The sequence below is a fragment of the Echinops telfairi genome, unplaced genomic scaffold (genome assembly GCF_000313985.2).
Source record: "Echinops telfairi isolate 266 unplaced genomic scaffold, ASM31398v2 ScPeMD7_9;HRSCAF=40, whole genome shotgun sequence".
Taxonomy (NCBI): domain Eukaryota; kingdom Metazoa; phylum Chordata; class Mammalia; order Afrosoricida; family Tenrecidae; genus Echinops; species Echinops telfairi.
The window spans coordinates 38,307,371-38,313,691 of record NW_022103906.1 but is presented as its reverse complement, the minus strand read 5'-3'; the positions used below and the strand labels follow the sequence as shown (position 1 = coordinate 38,313,691).

Genomic DNA, 6,321 nt, shown 5'->3' with positions numbered 1-6,321 from the left:
CCAACACTTTAATTCATACACATCAGTTCGTCTGTCTTCTTTATTCATTGTCCAGCTTCCACATACTTATGAAGCCTCTTAAAATACCATGGCTTGGGCAAGGCTCACCTTACTCCTTTAAACGACATTTTTGGCTTTTATATCTATTGAGCAGGCAGAGCAGGTCCTTTATGCAGGTCAACATACAAGGTGACACCCAGACAAGAGGTTCCAGTTCAGGAGCTTCCATTTCCCTCCCCTGAATTCTGATCCTGCTGCTGCCAGAGCCACCAAGGGGCTTTGGGCAGGGTCCTTAGTCACGGGGAATGGTGCTGCTGCGCTGGCCTGCCAGGGGGGAAATGGGAGGGTTTCACATCTTCACCATCTGAATGGCATCTTCATCCTCCAGCGTGTGATCTTTACCCACTTTCTGAGGATTACGTTTCACAGAGAGATTCCATACAGACCATATTGAAACTCTTTGTTAAGATTGTTACGAATCTTCATACAGAAATCCTCCACTGTTGTCCTGGAGTCTGGCAGCATGACCGGAGAAGTATAATGTCAGTGGCCTTTGGGTCTAGTATAAAGTCTCACTAGTTTTGGGTAGTCCCAGATCTTTTCCAAAAAGTCATCAAAATTCCAGAGATGGTGGGTAGAGATTGGTACACAGTGAGGCACATCGTAGATGCTATCCAGTTCCTCAAAGGAGATCTGATCAATCTTATTTAACACATAGATACAGGGGATATAGACTCTGTTTCCTTCCACTACATCAGTAAGGCCATCTGCTGTAGCATTGGTACGCAGAGTGACATCAGCATTATGAATTTCGTATTCAGCCAGAATGCTCTCTACTCTGAGGACCGGAGGCTGTGAGATTAATGATGCCCTTGCCCTGCGTCTTAAAGCCCATGTTAGGGGATTTGCTGTTTCAATTATCCTCTTATATCCCGAAGGTTTCAGGCCATCTAGAACAATCAGGATCAAGTTACAGATGCGGGCCACTGCAGTGACTCCTCGGCCTCTACCGTTGCCATCCCCGGCACCCTCCATGATTCTGTGGAGATCGAGAAGCTGAATCTTGGCACCTTTATATCTGATGGCACCAGGCACAGTGGTCAGAGTAGTAAACTCACATGCTGCCATCTCAGATATACCCCTGCCCATTTACTGAGCAGTGTTGACTTCCCCCCAGGTGGAAAGCAAATGAATCAAATTCTCACATCACCTGTCTTGACCACATCAAAGCCAGTCCTCACCCCCCCCCCCCAAACATATACACATCCTCGAACTTTTGGAGTAATGAGTTCTCTGCAAAGCTTAGCCAAATGAACTTTGAGCAGCGCTAAGTGGTGAGCTGTGGCCTTGTTCCTTTGAGTTCAAGCCATCTCGGCTTCCATCTCTGTGATCTTGGCCAAGATGCCGCTCCTCATGGCTGTGCGAAATACCCACGGCTCTCTCTCCCCCTCCTGACACACTGCTGCCCATCCTGGAGTCACTACAGTGGGCAGGCGTCGCTTATTAATACTGTAAAGTTATTAATACTTTAAAGAGGTGTTATATAGAAGTTTCATATCTTGACTGCCGCTTCCTAGGGCACTGATTGTGGATGGAAGTAAAATAGAATCCTTGAAAACCTCTGACTTTCCCCCCAGTTATCCTGATGTTGCTTACTGGTCCAGTTTTAAGGATTTTTTTGTTGTTGTTTTCTTTAATTTGAGTTATAATCTATATTGAAGGATTATACTCTTTGATCTTCATTACTACATATAAAAATAAACCAAACTCATTGTCTCTTGAGTCAAATACCAACTGATAGTCACCCTATAGGACAAAGTAGAGCTACTCAATAGCATATCTAAGGTTGTAATCTTCATAACAACACACCGCTGCATCCTTCTGTGGAATGGCTGGTGAGTTCAAACTGCTGATCTTAAGTTAGCAGCTGAACATTTAACCACTGTGGTACCCAGCCTCTTCCATTGTTATGTAGTCCCAATTTACCTTTTGGATTTTTTTTCTATACTTGTGCTGAATAGAAAGAAAGAAGTATAAGGAATTTTCATAGGCAAATTTAATTCAGATTAGAGCAATCACTCTGCCAATTTCCCTCCTGCCTTTTTCTCATGCTGATTTATTAATAAATGCATCAGTGGCAATTAAAACGTAGAAAGTAAAAAAAATCTAAAGGCCATAATTTCAGTAAGCCCGTGACTGAACTCTAAGGTCTCAACTGATCACCCCCTTTTCCACCACCACCCCTTCCAACCAACGTACTCACCTGACATTGAAGGTTCACACAGTTCTGAACTACAAAAATTCTGTCCCTTATGTGTGAACATAAGATTTGATTTTCATTATTTGCTGGTTCCATAGTTATAATTTGTGCTCCCAAACGATGTCTTACTTTACTTCATCAGTCCTTCTGTGAATGATGAAAACTTGAAGGTACCCTTCACCTGCTTTCCCAGCTGAGGTAGAACAGCACCTGCACTCCCTTTTCATTTGAACTCTCATGCTAGAAACAAGGGTTCTTATTTGTGTTCTATCTAGTGCCATTGTTTGCGCTTTTATTGTGCTTTTTGAAAATGATTTCTGCTGCTTAATATGGCCTCCAAATGTAGTGCTGAAGAGCTGTCTAGTGTTCCTAGACCCAATAAGCTCTGCTGTATCTTATGGAGAAATGTCCTTTAGGCATACATCACTGAGGCATGAACGGTTCCTGAACGTGTGACCAGAGCCACTCGGGCCCTGATCCGGTATGTTCTATAGAGCAGTGGTTTCACACTTGTTAACTCAGTGGTCACGGGGACTTGGTAGAACGTTACTACTATCTGCAAGGAGAGGAATCAACTGTACATGCCATAGTAGTAGAATTGGTAGCTACTAGTCTTCTATATTGTATATTAAATGTGTATTTGTTTCCTGCTTAGGCCCTTTGGTGGCAAGGGCTTGTTTTCTGAATCTGGATGTACGTGTTCTTTGGCAGATTCTTGTAATTCGAGGAATAAAAGAATGAATGAATGGATTCATTTTGTTATGCTAATTTATGTATCAATTTTTACAACATATAAAATAATTTCTGCTCTGGCATGCATTTACTTCTCTCACATATGTGTTAATTCTTATGAATGGGTAGGAATTAGGGATAACTATAATAACTGACTGCAGTCGAGGCAATGCAGACTCATAGTGACCCTATAGGACTGGGTAATGCTGCCCCTGTGAGGTTCTGAGACCCTAACTGTTTATGGGAGTAGAAAGCCCCTTCTTGATCCTGAAGAGCAGTTGCTGGATCAAACTGCTGACCTGGTGGATCACAGCCCAACACGTAACCACTATGCCCACAGGGCTCTTCAGGCTTTTAATCTGTTTTACAAGTAAGAAAATTAAAACAAACATACTATCCCAAGTCCATAATTTTTAATTAGTGGAATAATAAGAGTTTGGTTCGTCTATCCCCAATACAGGTCTTCTTTTGTAGTACCATACCAAAGTCTTCTAATTTTATAATGAAGAGGAGAGACACAAATGTCCAGAATATTTTGGATATAGCAGTCCATTTACAGCCAGCTGTAGCTGGTTTCCAAAGTAGCTGAGGTAGCCACTTGCTATTTGAGAGATATGATTAGGAAGTTCCTAAGCAATCTTGGTGGCATAGTCAGGTATTCATTGGGCTACTAACCATAAGATCAGCAGTTCGAATCCATTCCATGAAGAAAGATGAGATTTTTCTGATCCTGTAAAGATTTACAACTCTGAAATATATATATATATATATATATACTGTAAAATATATTTCTGTGAAATATATGTGAATGATTTACAAGCTTGAAAGTCTTCTATAGGGTCACCAAGAGTCATAATGCAATGGCTATAGGTAAGTAATGTGTTGGAGACACACAGACACACACACACATTTTTCTTTCATTCTCTGTCTTGGGCTCTTTTCTCTGGTATTAGTTATTTATAGATTATAATTCTTCCTGAATTTAAATGCTCTTGAATACAAGTCTTACTTCCCCCAATGGTATAATAAACAGTAAGCTTGGACATGTCTGATCTGGCTCTCTGGGCCAAGGTCTGCTCTCAGGCCGGTCAAAATGGTCATATATTTGCTGGTGACTGAATTTCCCACCTCAGGGCTCTTCAACAGTCATCTGTGTACCTCTAGAGAGCTAAGTTTGAAATTGCACCAGTAAGCCTTCTTTCTTGGAGTTAGTGTTACGTTTTACGTGACCTTGCTTTGGGAAAAGATTGTATGTGTGTTGATGTACAAACTAATTGTGTACTACTAATAGTGTGATCATAGGTCAAATGATCACCTCGAGGTAAAATTAGTAACCTATATCTCTAACTGGCCGTTCCAGGCCCATGACTCACTAAAAATATTGAGCCCATTGTTCTGTATGAAGAAAAGTCATTTAACATGCATTTCATACACCCATGTGTTGTGCTAGTCAGATTTCAGACCCTATTTATTTAGTCTTCAAAGGAAGGAAACTGATTAAAAGGAAAACTAACATAGGAAAGTATATACTAATATTTTCTCAGTCATAGAAATTGTAAGTAAGTAACATTTGAGATGTTTTGCAGAACTCCATCCATCCTGCATTTATTGAGTACATTTGCACACATCTGTTATTTTTGAAAGAGACAATGAAGAGTATTCTGAACTGCAGTCTCTGGAATCAGGCTACTTGAGCTGAAATTCCGTTTTTAGTGCTCATTAGCTGTGTGACTGTAGGAAAATGATTTCACCTCTTTGTGCTTTGGCCCTGGTGGTGTAGTGGTTACACATTGGGCTGCGGTCTGCATGGTCTGTGGTGCAAAACCACCAGCAGCTCCTTGGGAGAAAGACTGGGCTTTCTACTCCTGTAAACAGCTACAGTCGCAGAAACCCACAAGGGGTCACTGTGTGTTAGCATTGACATGAGGGAAGTGAGTTTGTTTTTGGTGCGTTAGTTGCCTCCTCTGAAAAATGGGGACAAACAGTATCTCCTACAGTGATGTTGTGAGGATGAAGTTAACATATGTAAAGTGAAATACCTAAGACAATATTAGCACCATAATATTCTATCTATTTATTGCTGCCTCTATTACTGTGTTTCAGTCATTGTGCTGGAAACTGGCATCTAGAAATAAAAGCTATTATAACTGTCAAAAAAGAACATAGAGTCAAGTGAGGGAATTGAAAGATTAAAATGTTTGGTACATTGTGGGGAAGCAGAGCCCTTCGTGCCCGTGTCCCCCCCACCCCGCCCCAATCTTGAAAGGGAAATATATAAAGAAGAGTAATAACTGAGATGGGGGGTGAATTCTGGGTAGATGGGGACTGTGCAGAGAAGGTTTGAGAGAGAGAGAGAAGCCCTCTGAGTCAGCTGAAATGAAAATAAGGCCCCTTGGCATGCATCAGAGCGGCGGGGGGAGCAGAGTGGTGAGGTCCCCAGGGATAGGATAGAGGTCATGCCGGGGCATGGCACCCCATCAGACTTGACTGGAAAGCACATGTGAAGGAAAACAAATAAACCCTGAACTATTCACATGGTTATATATGTATGCATGTGTGTGTATGTTGTAGTTGTAGCCGTTGTTTTACTTTCTGTTGTTGATTTGTTGCACTCAGTCTGGTGATGGTACATAGCATGTCTACCTGGAAGGGATAGGTGGAATAAACAAGCCAGAAGAGAGAACAACGGGATGACAGATCCGGGGAGCATGGAGGTAGGAGAGGCGAGGGAAAGGAAGAGGGTGTTAATCAGCACAGGGACAAGGGAACAACAAGTGATCCAAAATCAATGTCAAGGAGGGTACAGGAGGCCTTGCAGGGCTGGATCAAGGGCAATGTAACCTAGAGGAATGTCTAAAACCCAAAATGAAGGCAGAGCATGATAGTGGGGCAAGAGGAAAGTACAACGAAATAGAGAAAAGAACTAGGAGGCAAAGGGTAGTCAGAGAGATGTAAATACAGGCATATAAAGATATAAATATATTTATATATGACGAGGGGGAAATAGATCTATGCACATATACTTATAGGTTGAGTATTAAGAAAACCAGATGGAGAGTGGGCCCCTGCACAAGTACTCCCCCAACACAAGAACACTTTGTTCTAACAATTCGGCAGTCTGAGATGCTCACCTGCCTGGCACAATCGCTGAAGACAATGGGTGCACAAAAAAATGTGAAGAAAACGGATGGTGCTTGGCTACCAAAAGGTATAACACCTAAAGTCACTGAAGACAGACAATGGGTGCACAAGCAAGTGTGGTGAAGAAAGCTGATGGCGCCCAGCTATCAAAAGATATAGCACCTGCAGCCTTAAAGACCTGAAGATAA

At 42.0% G+C, this 6,321-nt stretch overlaps 1 pseudogene; it reads right to left on the bottom strand.

Moving 5' to 3' along the window:
• Window positions 1–349: 349 nt before the first annotated feature.
• LOC101642182 lies at window positions 350–1,415 on the bottom strand (annotated as a pseudogene).
• Between the last annotated feature and the right edge of the window lie 4,906 nt (window positions 1,416–6,321).